Here is a 13,013-nt window from a genome sequence, read left to right on the forward strand (position 1 = left end):
CGCAGTCCCAACGGCGACCGGAGAGCGCTCTGCTGTCAATTTAGTGGGTCTTCACTCGACCCCCACGACATCGACCCCCACTGGATCCACTGCAGCAAACAGAGCCTCCCAACTGCGCTGCCCCATCCACATGGCACGACTTAGACCCGAGTGGGAAATTCAGCTCCTGTGGGGTGTGTCACCCTCATCCGCTGAAGATGCTCCCCGAGTCTCCAGGGATTCCTGCCCTAACTGCTCTCCAGCCGGTTTGTGTCCATACGCTCCCCGCGGGGAGGCTGTGAGTGGCCTGGTTACAAGCGCTGGTTGCTCAGGCCTGGCAGGGAAGGGAAGCTCCGGGCAGCATTGACAGTCTGCAGATCCCTCCGGGGAAGCACAGGCGGTGGGTGGAACAGGCGGGGAGGCGAAGCTGAGGGGTCCTGCGGACGCCCTGAAACCAGCTCACAGACCCCCAGGGGTCACGCTGCCCTACACGCTGTTGCAGTAATGTTTGTACAAGGCGTGACGCTGAAATAGCAGCTTGTGTCAGAGTGTATTCAGGCCAACGGATGTGTGTGTTAGTAGAGATCAAAGCGACTGTTCAATGTTCAAATGTATTGGGTGTTTAAACCTCCTGAAAACTCGTGGAATGTTGTTTGCACTGTTTTCACTTCTCTGTGTCCTGTTACGCTGTGATAGCAAAGAGTTGCCTTGTGTAGACCCCTGTCACTAAATAACCCCTCAAAGGAGAATGAAGGTGTGTGGGATGCAAGTGAAGAAAAGGTTCATTTCCAAAGAAGGGGTGGTAAGAAGCAGGATCCCTGGGCGGGGGGCAGGAGGGTGTGGTTTGCACTGTTGTTGCCCAGGGTGGGAATGGGGAACTGGGCTCTGGCTTAAAGCGGTGTCAGGCTTCGGGGGGCTGGGTGCAGAGCTGGAGGTTCGGGTTGGGGTGAGGGTTGGGCTACAGTTTTGGTTCAGGGGTTTCGAGTTGGGGGGCAGGTTATGGGGTCAGGGTTCCAGTTGGGTTCCGGGTAGGGGGTGGGGTTTAGATTTTGGGGGGAGGGTTTGGCCAGCAGCAGCATAGAAGTGCGGGTGGCAATGGGGTGCAGCCAATAGTGATCAGTCGGGGGTCTTTTAGGTCGTTTTAGTGTCAGTAGCACCCTGGGGAGGGGGTAGGGTCATGTTTACGACCGGTGGCTAAAGTGTTGGGGAAGGGGGCGGCAAGTTGACCCATCCCACTTCGCACTTCCCACACGGACACGCACAATACGTCGAACGCGTGGATGCACACACGTCACACACACACGATGACACAAAACGGCACACAACACGACACACAAAAATAACACACCACACAGACACACACACACAAGACGACATGGAAAGCGTCACACACAAAACATCACACACATGACGCACAACATGTCATACACACTCAACACAACACGACCCGCAACATGTCACACTCACACACTCAACATGACACACAACACGTCTCACACTCAACACGACACACAACACGACCCACAACACGTCTCACACACACTGAATGACACACAGCACGTTGCACGTACGTCACACACACACAAAGTCGCACACACAGTTTGTTGCATGTCTCACGTGTCATGTCACGCAGATGTCACACTACGCACATGCACACGCACAACACGTCACACGCACGCACACACTACATGTCACACACACATGACGCACACCACATGACACATGATACAAAATGGCACATGACACAAAATGGCACACATGACATTGAGACACACATACACGACACTGACACGTTGCACGTGGAACACACAGCACGTCGCACACACAGCACGTCGCACATTGTAGACAGCGCGTCACACGTCGCACACACAACACATTGCGTGTCGCAGGCACGTTGCGCATTGCGCGTCGCACGTAAACCGCATGTCATGCGTACACTGCATGTCGCACACGCACAACACAACACACAACCCGTCACACACACAAAAATCACACACAACACTGACACACAACACGTCACACACCAACAAAACCCTCAAGAAAACACACACACAACCACGTCTCACACACACACAATACCACATGACACACAACGCCTCACACACAGAAACACGTCTCTCACACACGCTGACACACACACGCACGGCACACGACGACTCTCATACGTGCCGACACACACTCACGCGCTCGCGCACGGGACACGACATCTCTCACACACGCCAAGAAACACAACACACACCCCCCACACACACGACACACGACGTCTCACACGCCCACGACACGACATATGACACGTCACGACACACAAGACGGCAGACAACACGACACCGAAATCACACGTGACACCAACACGCGACACACACACAAGACGGCAGAGGACAAGACGGCTGAGCTGCTTGGGCCTCTTTCCAAGGCTTGGTTTTTCTCAGCTCAGGGCCCTGATTTATCTGGTGCTCTGGGTAGTTCCCCTGATCACACTTAGACTATGTTTTAGACTCATAGACTATCAGAGTTGGAAGGGACCTCAGGAGATCATCTAGTCCAACCCCCTGCTCAAAGCAGGGGGCTCTTCCTTGAGAGGAGATTTATCATGGGAATTACGCGGAGAGGAATGATCCTGGGGAACTCAGTGCCCAGCCTCCCAAATCTGCACCTTTGTCTTTCTTTAATGAACAGATGGAAGATCAAAGCATATTATTCAATCCTTGAAGTGTCCATCCCATTTCTGTGCACACTGGACTTGAAAAGTTGTCCTTCTTCGTCTGTACACCACACGTGTCCATTTTAAATCAAAAGATGCATAATGAGCCATGGGCTACTTCCCTATGACACAGAGGGTCACAAACATGGTAGTGAAGAGGACAGATTACTAAGTAATCCCAGTGGGTTTCAGCCCCATAGGATCACCTGGAAAGATTTTTCCTTCCTTTAAAAAGGGCAGAACCCAAACCGCATTCAGAAGCTGCAGGGAATCTTACAGTAAATTCTTCCCACATGGTCCCCTTTGTAAAGCCAGTCTGTCAGAGCTTGCCTTAGCACAAGAAAATAACGCCAGGCAGTGGTAAGCACACAAACAAGACTTTATTTACGAGAGGGAAAAGGACTAGGCTAGGCTAGAGAAGGGGTGGATTAACAAAACTTGAACTCTGGAAGTGCTCCAGTCTCCCAAACAATTACACCCAGGAGGTCATGTTGATGTTCTCTCTCCCTTTTCTGCAGGGACAGCGATGGACGGCTGCTGCTCTCTTGACATTGGACGTCAGGGAGGGACTCCATGATGGACACAGGAACGGGTGAGTAGACCTAACTAAAAACCCTCCCTATCCCTCTTTGCGTCGTCTCTGCCTGGATGTTAGACCCTGTCTACGCGGATTCAATCCACGCGTGGGAGTGTGCTTCCCAACCCAAACTAATATAGCCAATGGCTAAAGGTCACCAGTTCTTTTCCCAAGTCCAAGATGGCCACCTGACAGATAACCCAAAAGGTACATGCCTTTGTTCCCTTCTTTAGGAAAATTTGGCAGGGGCAACCAGCATTTTACACACCCGGAGACTGGATTTGACCAATCAGGGAACGTTGCGGGGCAGGGTGACCCACGCAGAAGGGGGTTGTATATCCCATCTGAGAACTCCTCCCTGTGTCCTCTACCAATTGAAGTGGGCATCAGCCCCGTAGGACCACCCCGAGAGGGGATTTGACCAAAGAAGGGAAGTGCTGCAGTGGAGTGACCTGCCCGCAACAGGATCCCGTGGTCCCTCTAAAATGTCCCCACACCACCCTCTAGCAGTTGGCGAGGGTTTCACTCCCACCTTAGGCCATCTCAGAAGGGAAATGTGTACCAATCCAGAACAGGTATAGCCCGAAGGTCTAGGCCACGGTTTCTTCAAAAGACATCCTTGGAACGAGACGGGCTCTTCCCCGCAGTGTTGTGTTGCGACTTCCCGGACGATGCTGCCAGCCACGCAAACATGGAGCTCCAGAGATCGGCGGCTTCTGGCCTAGACCTTCGGGCACTGCCTAGTCTGATGGTTACGTTTCCCTTCTGGGATGGCCAAAAGCGTGTGTGCGAAACCCTGACTGATTAGCAGGGGACGGTGCGGGGATTTCATGGAGGGGTGATGGACCCCTCTTGCGGGCAGGTCACCCCACCATGGCACTTACCCTGTTTGGTGAAATCCCCTCTCTGGTGGGTCCTAAGGGGCTGAGGCCCACCCCAAGTGGGAGGAGCTCTTGGAGGGTCACGTGACCCACTTCCGGATGGGTCACTCTGCCCCAGAACATTCCCCAATTGCTCAAATCCATTCCTGAGGCAGGTGCATGGAGATAAAACACCCCCAGATTGGTAAAGGAGTAGGAGGATCTCTTAGAGGGGTCACATGCCACTCCTTGTTTCGACTCCCGTTTGCATCTTGACCCCAAAAGTCTTCTGTCATGGGGTCGATCTCATGGTGACAGATGAGCGATGTCTGAGGAGTGAAGGGGCGAGGTCCCATGGCTGACATCAAATAACTTCCCTAAGCCTCAGGGTAGTTTGGCCAAATGCCCATTGTCAAAATGGCTGCCCTCCCACGCAGTGTGTGTGTCCCAACACCCAGAGCCCGTGCGGCCTCCCTCTCCGTCGGGGCTGTGTGGCCCAGCGACCAGAGTCCGTGTGGCCGCCCTCTCTGTCCAGGGCTGTGTGGCCCAGAGACCAGAGTCCGTGCGGCCGCCCGCTCCGTCGGGGCTCTGTGGCCCAGCGACCAAAGTACGTGCGGCCGCCCTCTCCGTCGGGGCTGTGTGGCCCAGCGACCAGAGTCCGTGCGGCCGCCCGCTCCATCGGGGCTGTGTGGCCCAGCGACCAAAGTCCGTGCGGCCGCCCTCTCCGTCGGGGCTGTGTGGCCCAGCGACCAGAGTCCGTGCGGCCGCCCGCTCCGTCGGGGCTGTGTGGCCCAGCGACCAGAGTCCGTGCGGCCGCCCTCTCCGTCGGGGCTGTGTGGCCCAGCGACCAAAGTCTGTGCGGCCGCCCGCTCCGTCGGGGCTGTGTGGCCCAGCGACCAGAGTCTGTGCGGCCGCCCTCTCCGTCAGGGCTGTGTGGCCCAGCGACCAGAGTCCGTGCGGCCGCCCTCTCCGTCAGGGCTGTGTGGCCCAGCGACCAGAGTCCGTGCGGCCGCCCTCTCCGTCGGGGCTGTGTGGCCCAGCGACCAGAGTCCGTGCGGCCGCCTGCTCCATCGGGGCTGTGTGGCCCAGCGACCAGAGTCCGTGCAGCCGCCTGCTCCATCAGGGCTGTGTGGCCCAGCAACCAAAGTCCGTGCGGCCGCCCGCTCCGTCGGGGCTGTGTGGCCCAGCGACCAAAGTACGTGCGGCCGCCCTCTCCGTCGGGGCTGTGTGGCCCAGCGACCAGAGTCTGTGCGGCCGCCCGCTCCATCGGGGCTGTGTGGCCCAGCGACCAAAGTTCGTGCGGCCGCCCTCTCCGTCGGGGCTGTGTGGCCCAGCGACCAGAGTCCGTGCGGCCGCCCTCTCCGTCGGGGCTGTGTGGCCCAGCGACCAAAGTCTGTGCGGCCGCCCGCTCCGTCGGGGCTGTGTGGCCCAGCGACCAGAGTCTGTGCGGCCGCCCTCTCCGTCAGGGCTGTGTGGCCCAGCGACCAGAGTCCGTGCGGCTGCCCGCTCCATTGGGGCTGTGTGGCCCAGCGACCAGAGTCCGTGCGGCCGTCCTCTCTTTCGGGGCTGTGTGGCCCAGCGACCAGAGTCCGTGCGGCTACCCGCTCCGTTGGGGCTGTGTGGCCCAGCGACCAGGGTCCGTGCAGCTGCCCTCTCCGTCGGGGCTGTGTGGCTCAATGCTTAGAGTCCATATGTCTATCCTGTCTCTTACGCCCGTGTGGCCCGATAGCAACGGACAATATGGTTACTCTCTCCCTCAATGCTGTGTGGCCCAACGGCCGGAGTCAGTGTAGCTGCCCTTCACTGCAGGGCTGTTTGGCTGAGAGTTCAGAGGCAAGATGGTTGCCCCTCCTCTTGGGGCTGTGCAGTCTAGTGGGTCAATGGGGACGTGGGCAGCCACCAAAGGATGGATGGCAGCCAGGGCAGGTGGACCCAGGCCCTCGTTACTCCACCGGCTCCTCGCCCAGGGCCTCGTCCGTGGCCAATGTGTTTGCCATTGAGTCAGTGGGGATCCAGCACTGCGGATGACAATGGCTAGTTCACCCAGGTTACTTCCTTGGAGATGTCTCTAGGCCATGGGCTGGGGGTCTCTGGGTTCCCGGCGTGGGAAACTCCCAGAGTCTCCGAACTCCCTTGCATGTCTGCAGGCCCCCAGGGACGTGGCTGGGTCTCGGCGCCTCAGAGCTCTGCAGTCAGGGGCTTGAGCTGCTTCTGGACTGGAGCCTACAGTGTGCATTCTCCATTTTCAGCGGTCTGCCTAGCGTGAGCTGAGCTGCTCCCTTACACACTGGTGCTCCAGTTGGAGCATGTCCGGCAGGGCTGGGGAGGGGCTTGGCTTTCTCCACCTAGACTATGGGGTTCTGTGTGGCTGGTTCAGCCCGGCACATGCTGCTCGGCCTCTTCTGTCTCCTCCTTCCCATGCAAAGCTGCTTTGCCATCTCACAAGAGATGGGATCAGTGGTGGGCTCAATTGGCTCCTGTTGGCCTCTCGATGTCTGGAAGAGAGAGAAAGGGCAGGAACCCAAATGACAAGAACAAAACCTTCAAGCAGGGTAGTTTTCCACAGCACAACCCCACCCTACTTTGCTGATGCTCATTGGCAACTTCCCTGAGAGCTGGCATTTCTTAAAGAGAGCACCAAACCCCCCGCAACCTCTGCTACCCTGTGGGCTGGCAATGGTAAAAGGGAGTCTGTGAGAATTTTTCCTCTCTCCACCTGGCTCTGATGAGTGAGGGAACCACATGCGAGAAGCTGTGTGAATGTAGGGCTCTGTGCAGTGGGATGAGATGTCCTCCATGGTGCCCAAAGGTGGGGTTGTCCTGCCTTTGCAGTGACTTCCTTCTAGTGAGAGAGATTTCAGAGATCAGCTCCAGGATTCTGCCCTGTACCAGTGTGTGGGAATGGGGCAGAAGTGGGGCAATGGTGCACTCAGGAAAGGAGTAGGGCTAAGGGGGGCCCAGGCTGCAGCCACTAAACCCCTGCGTGCTGCGTTGCGGCCGGGCCGGCTCTGCCTGGCTGGGGTGGGGGCGAGGAGGCTCCGCACGTTGCCGTTCCTCATCCCCTCCAGCCACGTCACCACGACGAGCACCACACCGGGAACCTCTGTCCCGGGGGCTGATCCTGCCTGTAGGCTCTGCCTCCCCGCAGCTCCCATTGGCCGGGGATCGTTAATCCGGCCCTTGCCCTATTCCCCAGCCTGTTCCAATCCTGCTCTTGACTCCTGACTCCGGCTCCAACCCTTGGCTCCCCTCGGCTTGGCCTCCACCACTCTGAGCACAAGGCCCCAGAGCCACTGCTCCAACCACTGGGTCCAACCAGCCGTGCTTTGGCCTCTGACACCAGCGCTATGGAGGAGTCGTTCACCTCACTGCTTTCCATGTGTATGGCCCTGCCTTGGTCAGCGCTGGTTTTCATCTGCCATGGTGCTGCCCAGTGACATGGCTTTCTTTGATCCCTTTCAACTTCTTCCAAGTCTTCTCTAGGCCCGACTAATCGACATAATTTTGGGTCATCTGCTGATATCCACCTCGTTGTTCAGCCCCGGTTCCAAACATAAGGACATAAGAAAGGCCACAGCAAAGGTCCATCTAGCCCAGTATCCTGTCTTCTGACAGTGGCCAATGCCAGGTGCCCCAGAGGGAATGAAGGGACAGGCAATCATCTAGTCATCAGTCCCCTGTCCCGCATTCCCAGCTTCTGGCAAACAGAGGCCAGGGACACCAAAAAGTTGAGAAGCGTCTGTTGTATTTACCATAGCAGGACAAAGAGCTCGTCTGTGTCGGTCCCGGTTCCCTAGTCAAATGCAGAACCCGACACGAGATTTCCAAGCTTCTGCAACCATTTATAATATCTGTTGAGGATGTACCACGTGGTCCTGTCTGATTTCAAAGGCACTTCGTGAAAAGCTGGAACCAAGAGGAAATGGGTTGAAAACCCCGTGATGCTGATGTGACTGGTACCTAGGAAACCTCCACTTCCGATGGCCATTGCCCCCTGCTATTAGCTCCCCAAGAGTCTAAGGGCACAAGAACAACAACTCCGCTCCTCCCAAAATAGCCCTGGACAGAGAGGAGACCCCATTCTTGCCTAACTTCCCCCTATGCTGGCAGACACTCCTCCACACACCCGCACACACAGACGGTTGGGGGCACTTGTTCTTTGGATGGAACAGGAAAGTGACAGCGGCAGCCACATTAAACCATACAACATTTAGGCCGAGATCCACAAAGGGATTTCGGCTCCTAACGTCTCCTGAAATCCTTTGTGGCCCTGTGCCTTCATTCCTGAAGAGCTCACAGGGAAAAGTGTTACCCATGTGCCCTCATGGGATTTCCTAGGAGCTGATAACCAATCTCGGAGTGAAGGTCCCTGGCCTGCAATCACTCCATTCCAGGGAGGGCAGGTGATGAATGTTTCCCTACAGAGGGGAATCGTCATCATCATCATCATCATCCTTAATACCAACAGCCCTTTTCAGTTGGGTCAGGCCTTCCTTTAGAGACTTTCTGACCTTGATGAAGACAGTCTCCCCACACAGCTCTAAGGCTATGTCTACACTAGGAGCTCGGGATGGAATTCCCCTGCTCCCATGCACAGATTGTGGGACCACGATGAAAGCTGGCGTGACCATCCTTCTTCCTTCAACGCTGTCCTTAGACTGAGAGGGACACATTCAAAGCTGTGTTCAGGCCCTGTGCTGCACCCCTGTGCTTCCCACAGAGGCCCAAACACACAGAGGTATTTCCTTACCTTCATACAGGCGGGAGATGCCATCTTCATTCACTGTTTCAGACAACAAATCACAGTAATGGTGGATAGTATTTCCTAGACAAACAATGAATACAATGGCTCTCATGGCTTTTCAGATCCTTTCCTGAAAACTGCTCATGATGCAGCCATTCTCCCAAGACACCTTTGGGAAATTCCAGACATTCCTTACATCTGTTCACAAAGCATATTCGAGAAAGCATCAGAGGCCCAGAAGTTACTGAGAGGCTGAATTCCAAAGGAGACTGAATTCACATCCTGCTGGTTTCCCCTAGGCGCAGCCAAAGAATTGTGCAGTCGATTCAGCTAAGTTGCTCCCTTCATCTTGGAATTCATGTTTATTCACACACACATACACACACACACACACTCACACACACACCCCGTTTTAGGATTCTGGTGCTGTTGGAGGGAACAGAGCAGCCGTCCAGAAAAGGGCTCTGAAGGAAGCATTGAGAAAAGATCAAGTGAATTTGCTCTGCTTACCAATGAATCGGGCTGCTGAATGTCTTATTGTTGTCTGTGAGCTTTCCAGGTACTGTAAGGCCTGGAACAGGAATTTGGGGATGTGGCTCTCATTGTTCTGCATCTAGGAAGAAAGAAGGAAGAAATGCACAATATACAAATGACATGTTCTTCCCACAGCAAATAGTCCAGGAAAGCCAATGCATATAGCCAGGCCCTGGCAACCGCCAATATGAACCCATACACCAGAGCAGCACCCCTCTGAAGTTCCTATTGTGTTCTCCAGAACCTCAGCTTTCCTTTGAAAAGACAAAGTTTGAAGGTCGGAGAATTGTGGAGAAAAATGTCAACAATGTGAACGGATTGTAACTCCTGCTGAAATGAGCCAGCAGAGAGCCTGGAACGGAGTCCTGCAGCCCGACCGAAGCAGATGGGTACTCAGGGTGTGGAGTTAGAAAGGTCTTCCTCAAGTCCCCATTCACCACTCTCAAGGCACAAGGAATTCACCTACCAAGCAGATCCAGACACACTTCAAGAGCTGTGAGGAGCCATCCCAGGCCAAGCTGCGGAAGAGTGTCTTCAAATGAGCCCACCTGAGGAACACTGTGCAGCGGAAGAGCGTCAGTTTACATGACTGCAAGAGAAGAGGAGACCAAGAGGGTTCTCCCTGAGAGAGAGATAGTCTGGGGGACATGGAACCTTCCCCGTCCCTTGTTCTCCTGCTTTTCCTGCCAGTGGAGATTCCTGTCATTTGTTCTCCACAGGAGTGTGCTGAGGAGAGGAAAGGGAGAGTTGGCTGGAGAAAGCCAGAGCCGTCCTGTCCTTTGGATGGTTTGGGGTGGTTGCCCAGGGCCCCGTGCTTTGGGGGGCCCTGCACTTCAGGGGGACGCAGGCCCTGGGCCGTGCCGGGGCCAGTAGCAGGACTCCCGGCTCCGCTACGCTATGCCCCACCTCTTTCCCAGAAGAAGGCTTTTCTTCCCAATTGTGCTGTGTGCTGTGAGGATGGATGAGGCACTTGGCTCCAGCATGGAGTGAAGCAGGGAGGAGAAGACTCTGCTTGGGCAAGGGGCTCTGGCGATGACTGGAGTGGGGGCCCCAGGAGATACTGGCTCTTTGCTCTTCAGGCAATAATGACTGTGGCACTTACCAGTTTCACACTCTCCTCCTGGTCTTCAAGATGCAGCAGCAGGGGGAGCAAGCAGTGGATGATTTCCTGCTGCACGAAGGGTTTGTCGGGGTCCTGCACCCTGCTCACCACGTTGCCAAGCAGTACAATGGCAGCTGAGCGCACACTGCCCTTCTCCTGGCAATGACACACAGGGGGTGGGGACCCCCGGTTAAAGCCAGGCAGCATCAGAGCAGAACGCCACTGAGTGGTGATGCGCACGCTGCTCCGGTCCCCCTGTGTGAACGACCTGGGCTGGCGGGAGCAGGGAGGCCACCAGGCCAGCGCCATGGACATCTTGTGCATGGCCTGAGACCCTGTGCGGGACAGTGCAGCCCAGGGTGTCCCAGAGGCAGTTTCTGTCTGGAGAGCACAGAATCCTAGAACCCGAGAAGATGAGGGGAGAGGGCAGGCAGGCTGCTGGAGACTGGTGTGGGGAAGGGGAGAAGCAGCTGCTGGAGCCTGGCAGGGACTGGCTGCTCCAAAAGACAGCATTTCTTTGGCTCTTGGGTGCCCCTGAGAGCCGGGCCATTCCCGACCCACCTCTTTCCTGCTGAGAATCTCCACCTCTTTGGGGGCCTGTGTTCTCCAGGCAGCTGGTCATCTGCCCAGTGCCAGGCCCCCTCTCCCCCAGGCCAGGCTGCAGCAGGGGCTGGGAGCATGGCACTGAGGCTGAGCTTTGGAGAGAAGAGCTCTGACAGGGAGGTGGCTCAGCAGGAGATTCCCCACCCATGGCGGGGGCACTCCTTGGCGGCTCCATGGCAGGCCTGAGGGGCGGGAGGAAGGGGATGGGGAGAGAGAGACAAGGGCATCACAGACAGCTGGAGCGGGGGAATGGGCTTCTTCTGCGGGTTCCAAGCCTTACGTCATCAATGAAGGGGCGAAGGCTGACAGCAATGTCCTGGGAGATGGAGCCAAGCCCCTCCCTGTTGAGGAGGTGGATGATGTCTGCAGCTTTATGCATGGCCTCCATGACACGCCTTCCATCCCTGTTACAAAACATGGCCAGGATTGCTGGCAGCTGGGCCCGTAAGAATTGCACCTGCCGGAATGAAGAAGGCAGCTCATTACTATCCCAGGTGACAACCTGGAGCACATGATGGACCACTGCCACCGACGAGAAACCACGGAGGGCACAGCCCCCCAACGGGGGAGAAAGTCATTCTCCTGTCACTCTGTGCCAGTTGCTCACTGTCACCTTTGTCTTTGCTCACCCCGCCTCCCCCATTGCATCCCATCTGCAATCAGGGCTCAGCTCACGGGAGCAGGGAGCATGGCATGCCTTGATTTGTTCTGAAAGCACCTCCACCATTTGAGGGCTGTGTTTTAAACAAGAAGGCTTGTGTGTGGCTCTCCCTCTCATTTCTGAGCTATTTGATGGACATTGGCTTCCTGGGTCCCCTGGGCAATCCCCGGCTCTCACCTTTTCTGGCTGGAACACAATACTGCCAAGGCCTCGCAGACTGAGCCTCCGTATGATGGAATTTGCATCTTTGGTCCAGTCCATGAGCTGTGCCTGGAGGGCTGATCTTGTCAGGATGGTGTCAATGGAAGGACTCTGGAGAAACTGGCAAGAGCCAAATGAAGATCAGGTTGAGGAGCAGAGGTCTTATTGTGGGGTCTGTTCCCTGGACAGTCGTCTTTCCCAAAGGGCCACTTCCTCCTATGCAAAGTCTCTGGTGAGTAGGGAGCCAATTGCTGCTGTTTCAGTTGGTTCCTTCCCCAAATTTAGACTAATGCACAAGTCACAAATAAGCCCCCAGGGAAAGGGGAATCTCCAGACCTCATTGAGTGCCATGGAGAGAGCCGTGGGGCAGAAGAAAAGCAGAACCCCAGGAAAAGGTGAGGAGAGAAGCATGGCCTTGGGGCACTGGAGAAACATGGCTTCTTGTCCCATAACCCCATCTGGGCACATCCAGCCAGGAGCAATCTCACCCTGTCTCTCCCTCCCTCTCTTTGCCATGCCCCGCATCCATCCATGTGTGGAGAGGAGCTAGCTGGCGGTAGGGCTGCTAAGCTGCTGACAATGTAGCCTAGAGCTTCCTGTCCTGAGCTGCTCTCCAGAAAGCCCACTTCTGCCTGTCAACTCATGAATCTCACCTCAGTGCAGAAAGCCAGGGCGATAGTTCTCTGCTCCTCCTCCTTCCCACTCTGGACGATGGTGATTGCCTCTCTGAAAACTGCAGGGAGCTGAGGGTTCTCAAACTCGATCATGGCTCTGGAACATGGAACAGAAAGTCCCTTTTGATTCTCAAGGGGGAGAGAGCGTTCAGCTCCAGTTGCTGGGCTGAGCTGGCAGCCTGGAACTGAGGACTATTTCACACGGAAATCCCATTCCCAAGAGAGACCCAAAGAAGAGGAAACGTTGAGCTCCTACCTTGCAATCAGGCCAACCCCCTGCGAGTAGTGATATCGGGAGGCTATCATGTCCCAACCCCGATGAAACTGGATGCTGGCAAATTCCTTCCAGTAGCCGGGCATGGAGAAAAGCGTCTTCA

Source organism: Caretta caretta, chromosome 4 (assembly GCF_965140235.1).
Source record: "Caretta caretta isolate rCarCar2 chromosome 4, rCarCar1.hap1, whole genome shotgun sequence".
NCBI lineage: Eukaryota > Metazoa > Chordata > Testudines > Cheloniidae > Caretta > Caretta caretta.